The sequence below is a fragment of the Macaca nemestrina genome, chromosome 16 (genome assembly GCF_043159975.1).
Source record: "Macaca nemestrina isolate mMacNem1 chromosome 16, mMacNem.hap1, whole genome shotgun sequence".
Taxonomy (NCBI): Eukaryota; Metazoa; Chordata; class Mammalia; order Primates; family Cercopithecidae; genus Macaca; species Macaca nemestrina.
Genome location: NC_092140.1, coordinates 85,615,686 through 85,628,714, shown reverse-complemented (window position 1 = coordinate 85,628,714; position 13,029 = coordinate 85,615,686). Strand labels below are relative to the sequence as shown.

At 39.7% G+C, this 13,029-nt stretch overlaps 1 protein-coding gene and 1 pseudogene across 4 annotated transcripts in view; one reads left to right on the top strand and one right to left on the bottom strand.

The window, feature by feature from the left end:
- LOC105491738 (N-alpha-acetyltransferase 16, NatA auxiliary subunit) overlaps nt 1-13,029 on the top strand; it is a 249,151-nt gene that overhangs the window by 49,229 nt on the left and 186,893 nt on the right. The window lies entirely within an intron of this gene.
- On the bottom strand, nt 5,285-5,380 carry LOC112428465 (small nucleolar RNA U13; annotated as a pseudogene).

Here is a 13,029-nt window from a genome sequence, read left to right as displayed (position 1 = left end):
AAATAACATAAGTGATCATCCTCAAATCTGTGAAATTCATCATAAACACATCATAAATATCTTATCCTGTGCTCTCTGCACATTGTCATTTCATGAAAATGAACAATACTTAGACGTCCACACCAGTGATACATAGTTAATGGTATGCTGACAGTTTAAAGACACAGTATGGCCGGGTGTGGTGGCTCACACCTATAATCCCAGCACTTTGGGAGGCCGAAGTGGGTGGATCACTTGAGGTTGGGAGTTCGAGACCCGCCTGGCCAACCTGGTAAAACCCAGTCTCTACTAAAAATACAAAGATCAGCTGGGCGTGGTGGTGCATGTCTGTAATCCCAGCTACTCGGGAGGCTGAGGCAGGAGAATCACTTGAACCCAGGAGGCGGACATTGCGGTGAGCCGAGATCATGCCATTGCACACCAGCCTGGGCAACAAGAGTGAAACTCTGTCTCAAAAAAAATAAATTTAGACACAGTAGTACATGGAGGCCAGAGGCACATGCAGATCCCCACCAAATACACACAAAATTAAACATTGGAATATGTATGACAACCTTTAAAAATTCATTTACAAAGAAAATAAATACAAATCAGAGCAGATATGCAATTTTTTTTTTTCCTTCTAGAGACAGGGTCTTGGTCTATTGCCCAAACTGGAGTGCAGTGGTGGAATCATAGCTTAGTGTAACCTCTACTTCCTGGGATGAAGAGATCCTCCCACCTCAGCCTCCAGACTAGTTAGGACTATAGACGTGCACCACCATGCCCAACTAATTTTAAGTTTTGTTATAGACATGGGGTCTTGCTGTATTGCCCAGGGTGGTCTTGCACTCCTAGCCTCATGTGATCCTCCTGCCTTGGACTCCTAAAATGCTGGGATTGCAGGCATGAGCCACTGTGCCTAGCTGGGAAAAGGCAAAATGGGTTCTACTTTATATTAATCTGATTGAAGAAATGATGTAACCACAGAAATAATGCAAAGAAAAAAAAAGGTACAAGAAAATTTGTATCAACCAGAGGAGGGTAGGAGGACCTCCAGAACAGAAGCCTAGGAAAGACTTGGCCGTGCAATTATGGACATTTAGATCTGGCTCTGTCCAGAAAAACTGTCCATTTGGGTCTCCCCCTACAGTGAAGACAAATGAACCTGCCTCTCATACCACCTTGATAGTGGTCATTAAGATCATCCAGATTGCTCTGTGAATTCTATGTCCATGTCCACCAAGCAAGCTTCTGATAGTGATTCATCTCTCATGAAAATTAGGCCACAAGAATATGTGCTAATCAGGGATCACCAGTATCTAGCTAATTGATATGAAAGTTATATTTTAGGCCGGGCGCGGTGGCTCAAGCCTGTAATCCCAGCACTTTGGGAGGCCGAGGTGGGCGGATCACAAGGTCAGGAGATCGAGACCACAGTGAAACCCCGTCTCTACTAAAAATACAAAAAATTAGCCGGGCGCGGTGGCGGGCGCCTGTAGTCCCAGCTACTCAGGAGGCTGAGGCAGGAGAATGGCGTGAACCCAGGAGGCGGAGCTTGCAGTGAGCCGAGATCGCGCCACTGCACTCCAGCCTGGGCAACAGCGTGAGACTCCGTCTCAAAAAAAAAAAAAAAAAAAAAAAAAAAGAAAGTTATATTTTATAATTATAAATTAATAGTATCATATTCGTTGTATATTTGATTCTTATTGATTTGGTTAACCTGATTCAGTACCCAAATCTCATCCCATCAAGGTGTAGCAATACCTGAATATCCAAACTTCTAAAGCAGAGAAATAAACCTGGAACATGGTGACTCTACCAAGAAATTGTTACCAGACCTATGTGGCTGGACACCTGATTCTCCCCTGACAAATCTTCTATTTCATTGGTTCATCATCAATATTTTTTTTCATTTTCAATTTTTAACAACAGGCAGATATCTAGGTTTAACTGTCTCAAAGGTTTGATATATGACTTAGTGTTATATAGCATTCAGTGTTTATTTAAAATAATAGAAAAGTCCAAAGACAGGTTCGCAATAAGCAAAAATACGTACATAAATAAGCATGGGGACTTTTAGAAGATTAAAATGAAGTTCTTACAAGTACATAAATCAAAATACAGCAGGAGTTATGACACCAAAATCTTCGATCTTATTTTTAGGGACAGGTTCTCACTATGTTACCCAGACTAGACTTGAACTTCTGGGCTCACGTGATCCTCCCACCTCAGCCTCTCAAGTAGCTGGAATTATGGATGCATACCACCATCTGAAAATCTGCAATATTGACACTGCACTCTATAATGCCCTTCCTTACTATTCTCTTGACAGTATCCCCATTGTATATTTGTGAAGATGGCTGAATGTATTGAAGTAGATAATGCTTTTATAATGTCAAAGCCAATTGCACATAACCATAAGGTTACGGGACTGTTAACTGGTGGGTATCACAACCTGTTTATGAGAAGAGCATTCAGAACTGCATAGGGGAAGGTGTAGTGAAATATTTATTATAGGATATATCTTTGAGCTGGCATATTCCAAGACAGGCCATGGAACATGACTTTTTTTTTTTTTTTTTGAGATGGAGTCTCACCCTTTGCCCAGGCTGGAATGGAGTGGCACGATCTCAGCTCACTGCAACCTCCACCTTCCGGGTTCAAGCACTTCTCTGCCTCAGCCTACTGAGCAGCTGGGATTACAGGAATCTGCCACCATGCCTGGCTGATTTTTGTATTTTTAGTAGAGATAGAGTTTCACCATCTTGGCCAGGCTGGTCTTGAACTCCTGACCTCATGATCCACCTGCCTCGGCCTTCCAAAGTGTTGGGATTACAGGTGTGAGCCACCACGCCTGGCCAGGAACATGACTTTTAGTAGTGCTTGTGACCAAAACCTATGGAGGAGAAAATGCAGTGTAATATACAAGTAACTCTTAGAATGACTAATCCAGTCGGATAAAACTCTTCTCAGTTTCTGTACCTACAATGTGAGGGGATGGGAGGTGGGAAAGTTGGGAAAGTACCTTATACTGGACCTTTTCTGTAGAAATCTCAATTTTTGTACTATTATCATTTGCTAATGTGACATGAAATTTAAGCAACCGGCAATGAGGAAAAATAGAGGAAATACTTAGACTGTAACAGAACTCTTCAGAGTTCTTCGTTTTGCAACAATCACCTTTCAAAACTTCCCTAATAACTTGGACAGACAAACCCAGTCGAATTTACAGATGCTTGTGGAAAGGTTAGAGAATTAGAGAGAAATAAAAAAGAGTTGGGAGTGAATATGTGTGTCCTACTGCTTTGGTTTTGTTTCCTAGCATTTATTGGTTCAAATAGATTTGTTGCTTTGCAAATTCTCTGCCATCTTCATAAAAGACAAGGAGAAAACCTCTCAGTGTCCCTCTCTAGTGTGAGAAATGTGATTTATAATAACATTATTTCATAATTGAAAATACTGTTTCGTTGTCTGGGAAAATGAGTGCATCAGAATTAACTTGTAGTTTTGGAGGCAGTGGGTTGCTATAACAACCAGAAAAAGAATGGTGTAATAACAGCTCTTCTTGAAAGCTGGAGAACTCACTAAATGCTGAGAGCTATAGCTGCAAGTGTTTGTCATATGAATTCAAACAAGAACCAAATGCATTCATTTCTTCTTTCATAAGCACTGACTCCATGTCTGGCACTATGCTAGTAACTGGTAAAAGAGACATGGTCCCTCCCGTGATGGAGTGAACAATCTAATGGAGAAGACCAATAATAAAGAGTTAAAAAAAAAAAAAAAGATAAATGGAATAATTTCAGCATGTGAGAACGGCCCTTCCGTAGAGAAACATTGGCCTCTGATACTGGACAAGCAGAGAAGGGTTGCTCCAGTATGGGACATGGAGAAGTACCTGGTCATATCATAAATCTTGCCTTTAAGGCTATATGAGCTCTAGTAAAGTGAAGGAAAAAAAGAATGGAGTCTTTCAGTCTTTATTAGTAAAAATAATTTAAGGGAAGAAACTGCTAATTGAAGCATGATCATTTTTCATTACAAGAGTTTAACACGTAAATTCCCAGAATTCTTGAATTAGGAGGATTCAACATTAAAATAAGAGTTGTTTGTGTGTTTTAAAACAGTATTGTTTTGGGCTGGGCATGGTGGCTCATGCCTATAATCCCAACACTTTGGGAGGCTGAGGCAAGTGAATCACCTGAGGTCAGGAGTTCGAGACCAGCCTGGCCAACATGGTAAAACCCCGTCTCTACTGAAAATACAAAAATTAGTCAAGCGTGGTGGCACATGCCTGTAATCCCAGCTACTCGGGGGGCTGAGGCAGGGGAATCGCTTGAACCCAGGAGGCAGAGGTTGTAGTGAGCCGAGATTGCGTCACTGCACTCCAGCCCTGTTTTAAAAAAAAAAAAAAAAAAAAAAAAAGTATTGTTTTATTTCAGCTTTTTTCATCATAGCCCAAAACTGGAAACAAGCAAATAAAACCAAATGTCCTTCGGTGGATGAATGATTAAACAAACTGTGTTATAGACATACCATGGAATACTCTGGCAATAAAAAGGAAATGAACTTTTTTTGAAGAATAACAGCTTTATTGAGATATAATTCACATTCCATAAAGTTCCATCTTTTTAAAGTTTACAGTTCAGTTGTTTTTAGAACACTGACAATACAACCACTACTTAATTGTGCAAAAATCACCAGTCATTCCAAAACACTGTCATTACCCCCAAAAGAAACTCCATATCTATTAGTAGTTATTCCCCATTTCCACCTTATTGTCCATATGTTTGTGTCCCAGACCTAAGCAACCCTTAATCTATTCTCTGTCTCTATGGATTTGCTGACTCTGGGTCTCTCATATAAATGGAATCATACAATATGTTTCCTTCTGTTTCTGGTTTCTTTCACTTAATATGCTCAAGAGTCGTCTCTGTTATAGCATGCATCAGAACTCTGTTTTTTAAATGGATAAATAAGATTCCATTGCATTAATATTGACCTTTTGTTCATCTGTTTGTCAGTTGATGAGCATTCGGGTTTTCTCTCCTTTTTGTTGGTTATGAATAATGCTGCTATGAACATTAGTACCAATTTTTTCCATACGTATGTTTCCAGTTCTCCTGGTTATGTACCTAGGAGTGGAATTGCTGGGTCATATGGTGTCTCTGTTAACTTTCTGAGGAACAGAAAACTGTTTTCCAAAGCCATTGCACCATTTTACACTCCTACCAGCAGGTATGAGGACTTCAGTTTTTCCACATCCTTGCCATCCTTGCTTTTGTCTTTTTTTGAATTTTCAAGTCAAAGGGGTAATGTTCCAATGAGGTCATAACAAGGCACATTTCACACACGCACATGAAACCCCAATCATCACGCTTATAAACTACAAAAGGATCTGCTTTTGTTTTTTATTATAGCCATCCGAGTAGGTGTAAAGTGGTATTTCATTGTGGTTTCATTTGTATTTCCCTAATGTGTTGAGTGTCTTTTCATGTGCTTGTTGGTCATTTGTCTATCTTGTTTGAAGCAATGTCTGTTCAAATCTTTTCTCACTTTTTCAGTTGGGTTATTTTTCTTTTTGTTTGTTTGTTTTGTTTTGAGATGGAATCTTGCTCTGTCGCCAGGCTGGAGTGCAGTGGCGTGATGTTGGCTCACTGCAACCTCCGCCTCCCAGGTTCAAGCGATTCTCCTGCCTCAGCCTCCCAAGTAGCTGGGACTACAGGTGCACGCCACCACATCCAGCTAATTTTTGTATTTTTAGTAGAGACGGGGTTTCACCATGTTAGCCAGGATGGTCTCGATCTCTTGACCTTGTGATCCACCCACCTTGGCCTCCCAAAGTGCTGGCATTACAGGTGTGAGCCACCTCACCCGGCCTTATTTGTCTTTTTATTGTTGAATTGTATCAGTTCTTTACATATTCTAGACACATGTCCCTTATCAGATATATGATTTGCAAATATTTTCTCCCAGTGTGTGAGTTGTTTTTTTACTTCTTTTTGTTTTCACTCACATTATGTATGTTGATGTTATAATTTGAAGCACAAAAGTTTAATTTTGGTAAAGTCTAATTTCTTTTGTTGTACTACTGATTGTTTTTAAAAAATAAATGCCCTGTATATCAAGCTGTTTGCAGAGTGTACTCTGAAATAGGTCAAATTAAAAGAAGTCCTGATTATGGAGATTTTCAGTGAGCTGTTAGGTGAACTAGTGATAATTCTCTGAGAGTGGGCCTTTTTGGGCTTCAAATCTGTTGTTTTCTCTCCAGTGGCTGCTAAGCTCTGGTTTCCACGACGACTATAAATGTGAAGCTGTTGAGTTTCAAGGCTGCCATGGAGCTGGGGAGAGGTGTATAGGATTAGAGCAAGTTAAAACACCATAGGCTTTCTGTTCTTACTGAGATTCAGCTGTTTTTCTTAGGTAAGCATTCCTTGGAATGTGGAAAGCCTTTAGTTAATTTCCACAATTCTAATAAGTTTATGTCAACAGCTTTTGCTAATGTCCTTATTGCTTTTATGGAGGAGCAGATTTTCGGTGTGACATTACTGTACCATTCGGAATGTCTACTGATATACACGATAACTTGGATAAATCTCAAGAGAATTATGCTGAGTGAAAATATGATCTTGAAAGGTTAAATACAGTATGATTCCATTTATATAATTTTTTTTCTTTGAGACAGGGTCTTGCTCTGTCACCCAGGCTGGAGTGCGGCAGCACAATCATAGCTCACTGTAACCTCAAACTCCTGGGCTCAAGTGATCCTTCTGTCTCAACCTCCTAGAACTACAGCCACCACACCTGGCTAATTTTAAAATTTTTTTGTAGAGATGGGGTCTTGCTATGTTGCCCAGGCTGGTTTGAAACTCCTGACCACACGTGATCCTCCCGCCTTAACCTTCCAAAGCACTGGGATTACAGGCATGAGTCACCATGCCCACCCTATATAACAAATTTAAAATGACAAAATTACAGAGATGAATTACAGATTAGGGGTTGACTAGGGAGACGAGGAGGGAAAAGCCTGTGACTATAAAAGCAAGGCCTGTCTGGGCACAGTGGCTCACGCCTGTAATCCCAGCACTTTGGGAGGCCAAAGCAGGTAGATCACCTGAGGTCGGAAGTTTGAGACCAGCCTGACCAACATGGAGAAACTCTGTCTCTACTGAAAATACAAAATTAGCCGGGTGTGGTGGAACATGCCTGTAATCCCAGCTACTCGGGAGGCTGAGGCAGGAGACTCACTTGAACCCGGGAGATGGAGGTTGCGGTGAGCCGAGATTGCATCATTGGACTCCAGCCTGGGCAACAAGAGCAAAACTCCACCTCAAAAAAAAAAAAAAAAAAAAGGCATGGCACAAGGGATATTTAATATTTTAATAAACTTCATAGATTTAAATATACACACACCAAACACATGCATGTAAAAGTGGTAGAATGTGAATTTTAATGATTTGTATCAATGTCATTTTCTTGGTTGTGATATTTTACTGTAGTTGTGCAAGATGTTACCATTGGGAAAAACAAGTGAAGGATATACAGGATCTCTCTGTATTATTCCTTACAACTGCATGTGATTTTACAATAAGCCCAATTTTTTAAAATAAAACAGAAAAAGGAGTATCATCGCTCATAATGGAAATTATATAAGGAAAATTATATTACATAGTTGAGAGAAGCAATTCAAAATATTCTCTGGCAGCTGTTTTGAGGTTTTTATAAACACACAAAATGATACTGTAAATATATCTTAAGTATATTAATACTAGGATACCCTGATTAAGATAAAGACAGCACAGGAACTGGGCAAGCAACTAAGTTCTGAATAGATTATTATGGCTAATGAGGTGGGCTTCAGTAGAAGGGCAGATAAGTAGGTTACTCCATATACCACTGCAAAAATGATTCAGGCATAGAAAATGCTCTGTAACCTAACTTTTGTGAGGTACCCCTTCCTAAAACATTCATATATGTGATTCATTTAAAACAGAATTGCAGAATCATAGGTGTTTCAACGGGTATAGGCATGAATGATTCTGTAATAAGCTAAACAAGACAGAGCTCCACCAAGATGCTTGGAACATGCTAGAACTGAGTTAAAACTGAATATGGTATATTTCTTATCCCTCATGTAACTAAAAAAAATTCATAAATATATATATATATTTTAGAGACAGGGTCTCACTCTGTCACTCAGACGGGAGTACAATGGTGTGATCATAGCTCATTGCAGCCTCAAACTCATAGGCTCAAGTGCTCCTCTCTCCTCAACCTCCCAAGTAGCTAGGACAACAGGCATGCACAACCACACCTATTTTTTTTTTTTTTTTAATTTTTATTTTGTAGAGGCAGGGTCTCACTGTGTTGCTGAGGCTTATCGTGAATGCCTGGCCTCAAGGAATCCTGCCTAGGCCTCCCAAAGTGCTGGGATTACAGGCATAAGCCATCATGCTCAGCCTAAAAATGGCATATTCTGGTGTCTGATACCTAATCTGAAGAAATTTCAAGGTACTGCTCATAAAATGCGTCCCCAGCATGCTATTCCAAAGACTTCAACTTAATTTTGTCATATTTACTTTCAAGGCAAAATGGAACCCTTCTATGTTGATAAAATGTTTTATCTATGGTAAGATTTGAGGACTTGACATATTTAGAGGAATTCTTGTTTTAGATATATTATTAGTATGTTCACCAAAAAGATGTGAAATTCATTAAAGCCTCACCTCCACAGATCTCATTTTAAACACTAGGGTATGCCTTCCCTTTCTCCAAATCTTCTGGGTTTCCTGACAAGTTGTCCGGTTGGCTGATTCGAGTTTTCTGTCATTTCTCCCTTCTTTTTTTTTTTGGAGATGGAGTCTCACTCTGTCGCCCGGGCTGGAGTGCAGTGGCGTGATCTCGGCTCACTGCAACCTCCTCCTCCCAGGTTCAAGCAATTCTCCTGTCTCAGTCTCTCGAGTATCAAGGACTATAGGTGCACGCTGCCATGCCCGGCTAATTTTTTGTATTTTAGTAGAGATGGGGTTTCATCGTGTTGCCCATGCTGGGTCAGGCAGTCCACCCGCCTTGGCCTCCCAACAGTTCTCCCTTCTTTAACATTCACAAACAGAGCTGACATGGGAAAAAGAAAGGACTTGAGTTCTTAGAAAATTGTGAACTGGCTACACAGGTATTAAGAGTCCTTGGTATTTCAGAGATCTCAAGCGTTACTATCAGCATGGTAACTTTAAGGTTGAATCCAGCTATAATTAAATATCTCATGATAGTAAACGCACAAAGGCTTTTGAAAAATTTAGATTGCATTTTGAAATAAATATGACATGATATCTTAAAATTTTTACTGTAATACTGTGCAAATTGTTTAGATTTAGAAATGATTTTATTGCTCCTTAAGCATTCATTCAATTCTTAAGAGTTCAGTGAATACACAGAACATAGGTAGTTTTTGGGAAAGTACGTCTTATTATTACCTTGATATATTTATATCTTATAACTGTGAATTTATAAGATTTATTTATTTCTTCACACATCTATTTATAACTGTGAATTTAAATATAAAAATAATTTAATATTTATTAAATTAGCTAAATGCTCTCATTGAGATTACTGGATCTGAACTGACATGGTCAAAATAAAATACAAAAATATATAAATACTAAATAGAATACTAAAATATAAGCATAATGTAATACTAAAAATAATACCGTGTTTTAATACTTTGAAACTTATCATCACTGAAGGGTTTGGTTGGATTTTAGTTTCAATGAAAGCCAATTTTTAACACTCTTTCTCCATGGTTCTAAGATGACTTTTAGTTGGGCCCTCTCTCGATTCAGAGTTCTGAGTAAGGAGTCAGAAATTCCAGACCACGTGCCCTAAGGTGCATCAGGGCTAGACTGCAGGGCCAAAGAAATCTCAAGCAGAACAATAGGCCAGGTGTGGTGGCTCACGCCTGTAATCCCAGCGCTTTGGGAGTCCAAGGCAGGCTGATCCCTTGAGCTTAGGAATTCAAGACCAGCCCGAGCAACATGGTAAAATCCTGTCTCTACAAAAAATACACACACAAAAAAGAACAATAGTGATTTTACTTTCCGAGTCCTGTATTTGAGGTAGTGCTACTCAGCAGGCAAGAGTGTATACTAGAAAGTGCCTTGGTTTAAGAGATAGAAAACACAGTTCTAATTCCAGTTTTATGAATAACTAGCAGTATAAGCTTTGGTAAATTATTTAAAGTTCCTTGGGTTTATATAAGAAAACTGGGCTCTGCCAGGGAGGTTGAGGCTTCAGTGAGCTGTGATCGCACCACTAGACACCAGCCTGGGCAACAGAGTGAGACCCTGTCTCAATTAAAAAAAAAAAAAAAGAAAGAAAGAAAACTGGGCTCTAATATCCTATGATTCTAACTGACAAAAAAATTAAGAATCGGCCGGGCGCAGTGGCTCAAGCCTGTAATCCCAGCACTTTGGGAGGCCGAGATGGGCGGATCACGAGGTCAGGAGATCGAGACCATCCTGGCTAACACAGTGAAACCCCGTCTCTACTAAAAAATACAAAAAACTAGCCGGGCGAGGTGGCGGGCGCCTGTAGTCCCAGCTACTCGGGAGGCTGAGGCAGGAGAATGGCATGAACCCGGGAGGCGGAGCTTGCAGTGAGCCGAGATCCGGCCACTGCACTCCAGCCCGGGTGGCAGAGCCAGACTCCGTCTCAAAAAAAAAAAATTAAGAATCAACTTATGATGAAGAACAATATACAGAAATTCAAGCCACTAAAGGATTATGTAAAAATGTAAATTTATACTATATATATCTTATATTGTTAAGATCTAGAATATGAGCAGTTTTGTTTTACAGTAACACTTCCAATCTTAAATGTTTTTTCAGCTCTGTTCAAGGCTCTTTGATTAGTGTTATGAGGGCTATAAAGATGAAATAGACCTTATCCCCTGATCTCAGGAAGCTTACCAGTTAGTAGGTTCACCCTGTCTTCAAGTACCCTTGCCCATGGGGCTCCCCTTTCAGCAGAAAATCTTGCATTCTAATTCAAAGAAAGAAAACATTAGAGGTATAAACTACCTGAAGTCCAAAGCCATACTCAGAAACTCATCTCCATCTATATCAACCTTTCCTTTCTGCCATAGCTGCAGCTTAAATCAGAGGTGGGCCAAAGGCCTGTGATATGGGACACCAAATACATCTACTGATGTCTCCAAATCAAGACTCCTGTGTTCCCAAATCCATTAAACAACAGCATCCGTTTAGTCAACTGTGACGGAGATTGCTGATTGTGTCCTCATCCATTCTCCTCCCTTTTAGTAATAGAGCTTTTGGGATATGGGATAAGTGAGAAGGCTAAGCCAGTAAGTTCCCAGAGGAGAAGGTAAGAGGATTGGAAAGAGTTTAGGGATTAAGGAAGAGAACCCTGGGCCCCTTGGAGGCTTAATTTCTGCCGCTCCTAGGAATACTAGACTTAATAGCAAAAATATGAGGCGTGTTTGTCTCTCTGTGTTAAATGTATGCAGGGGCCCATTTGTTTATTAAAAAATCATTATTCAGCATGACATGAAATTTAACTTTTGGCTTTGAATTTATTGTGGAAGGATAATTGTAGGGATATCTGAAATGACCATGATAACAATAATGCCTGCATGACATTGTGAACCACCTGCATTTGAATACAGAAAACTGAACGTGTTTATATTAAAATATATTAATTTATTCACACCTATTTATTAATAGAGCTCCGTGAGTTTTAGCTAAGCACATCCATTTAGTGACAATATTTCCCAGTTCATCTTGCAACTGGGCATGGTGATATGATTAAGTTCTCCCCAATTAAAAAAATAGCAAAAGTGATGTAAAAGTTCTTTAAAATGAAAAGATTTTTTGCCTTCCATTTCCTCTTTCCCCTTTTTCACAGGCTGAAAACACAGATACAATTCTGGTGAATGTGCTTTCCTCATGAGGACAGACAGCTCACTGCGGGTTGGGAGGATAAACGATAAAAGAACCTGGGCCCGTAAACAACCCCATGGGGCAGAACTAGTCCGCAATACTTGGCTGTTCACTTCTGGACTGAATGTATACAAAAAGGTTTCTACCTTACATTCCAGGGCCTCTTAGATACGGAAGTTTGGCCTATACTCTAACACAACATCCAAGCAAGAAAGGTGAAATCACTTACAGGCCTTCCTTTCTCATACTCCTTACAGCTCCCTCGTCTCCAAACATACAATTATAGGTCCAGATAAGTGTAACTGACTTATCTGTTCCTTCCTCATCAATTCCATAACTACTCCCCATTGAGAACCACATTATGTAACTGTCTGGACTACAACAACACATCCCTTTAAATGTTCTTCTTGCTGCCACAATCTTGCACTGTCAGTACATCCAGAAGGGTCTCAATAAAACAAATCCAATTTTGTCAAATCCCTATTTTTAAATTCTCAATGAATTCACATTGTATGCAAAAAAAAAAAGTCTAAACTCCTTGACGGCATATAAGACCTTCAAGAGCTGATGCCTACCGACTTTTCCAGCTTGTTCTTATGCCAAGCTTCCCCTTCCATCCTAGGATCGATCAGGTTACATCAAAATACATGCTGTACTCTGAACATTCCCACCTTTGCAACTCTGCTGTCTCTGTAGAATCTGCCACAATAGGAACTATAACCTTTATTGAGGTTATTTGCTTACCTATTGGTCTTCCTCAACATTTCCCAACTTTATCTCTTACAAGTGATCAGAGTCCTAGAACTCACAGGGAATTTTCTGCCAGAGAATACATAAAATATTGCCACTTTCCATGGGTTTTTAAAAAAATTATTACTATTTAAATTACTAATATACAGAGAGAAGCATACCAGTGGGTTCTCTAAGTTGGTACACTGAAGGTCTTGGGACTTCTGGCAGTGATTTTAACTGTCAGGTGATAAAAATCTAGCCTGACAGATGATGTAGTAGACATTGCTGTTTGTATCCCGATGTTCTTTCTCAGCGTTCTTCAAGAAGGAACCACTGAATTTTAACTGGATACATGTTGACA